Here is a 1,630-nt window from a genome sequence, read left to right as displayed (position 1 = left end):
TCTAATCAACACGAATAACGTCTGCTATTCCACGGATGGCTGCGATAAATTTAACTTTAAAGGCATTCAAACGAAGTAAATCATTTAGCATTCAAAAATTACCTCTTCACAAATAGTGTGGTTTCACGCACAATTCGACAGAGGGGTGACAGTAGTGAAGACCTGACACTGCGTTTGCACTCTCGATTCCGGGGCTTAATCTCAGCGAAAGGTTGCAAATGACGTCATTCCCCCATCTACCAAATGCTTGAGATTTCGCTATGGATAAATCTTTTACAGCAACCCTGCCGGTGTCATCTTCTTTCAACTTGAGCAAACAACCGAAAAACAAGAAAACTATGCGAATGAAAAAAAGCTATAAAAAAATAAACTCACGTGGCAAAAATAATTAATGCCAACAGCACCCAGGTTTCCAAGATAGCACCCTACCAAGTACTAACTGGGCTCAGGTTTGCTTAACTTCAGTGATCAAACGAGAACTGGTGCTTTCAGACCGATGTGGCAGCTGACATTTCGATTCTCTCGAAAACCCAATTTAACCTTTTCTAATCAACACGAATAACGTCTGCTATTCCACGGATGGCGGCGATAAATTGATCTTTAAAGGCATTCAAACGAAGTAAATCATTTAGCATTCAAAAATTACCGCTTCACAAATAGTGTGGTTTCACGCACAATTCGACAGAGGGGTGACAGTAGTGAAGACCTGACACTGCGTTTGCACTCTCGATTCCGGGGCTTAATCTCAGCGAAAGGTTGCAAATGACGTCATTCCCCCATCTACCAATTGCTTGAGATTTCGCTATGGATAAATCTTTTACAGCAATCCTGCAGGTGTCATCTTCTTTCAACTTGAGCAAACAACCGAAAAAACAAGAAAACTATGCGAATGAAAAAAAGCTATAAAAAAATTAACTCACGTGGCAAAATAATTAATGCCTGCCGCACCCAGGTTTCCAAGATGGGCACCCTACCAAGTACTACAGGGCTCAGGTTTGCTTAACTTCAGTGATCAAACGAGAACTGGTGCTCTCAAACCGATGTTGCCTCTGACATTTCGATTCTCTCGAAAACCCAATTTAAACTTTTCTAAGCAACGAATTACGTCTGCCATTGCACGGATGGCGGCGATAAATTTATCTTTAACGGCATTCAAACGAAGTAAATCATTTAACATTCAAAATTTACCGCTTCACAACTAATCTGGCTTTCTCGCATTATTTGGCATAGGGGTGAGTTTATTCAAGTCATGACACTGCGTTTGCACTCTCGCTTCGGCAGCTTAATCTCTGCGAAAGGTTAAAAATGACCTTCTAAAATGATGTCATTCGTCCATCTGTCAATTGGTGGAGGTTTAGCTATGGACAAATCCTTTCCAGCAATCCTGCCGGTGTCATCTTCTTAAAACTTGAGCAAACAATCGAAAAAACAAGAAAACTATGCGAATGAAAAAAGCTATAAAAAAATAATAAAGCTCACGTGGCAATAATAATTAATGCCAGCAGCACCCAGGTTTCCAAGATGGGTGCCGTACCAAGTACTCACTGGGCTCAGGTTTGCTTAACTTCAGTAATCAAACAAGAACTGGTGCTTTCAAACCGATTATATTTTATTACGCCAAAGCGTCTTA

At 40.7% G+C, this 1,630-nt stretch overlaps 1 pseudogene; it reads right to left on the bottom strand.

The window, feature by feature from the left end:
- Window positions 1-392: 392 nt before the first annotated feature.
- LOC150103774 (5S ribosomal RNA) lies at window positions 393-510 on the bottom strand (annotated as a pseudogene).
- Window positions 511-1,630: the final 1,120 nt, after the last annotated feature.

Source organism: Typopeltis vanoorti, chromosome 8, assembly GCF_054136105.1.
Source record: "Typopeltis vanoorti isolate ZY-2024b chromosome 8, IOZ_Tvanoo_1.0, whole genome shotgun sequence".
Classification (NCBI taxonomy): Eukaryota; Metazoa; Arthropoda; class Arachnida; order Uropygi; family Thelyphonidae; genus Typopeltis; species Typopeltis vanoorti.
The sequence above is the reverse complement of the archived record's forward strand: the minus strand, read 5'-3'. Positions and strand labels throughout refer to the sequence as shown.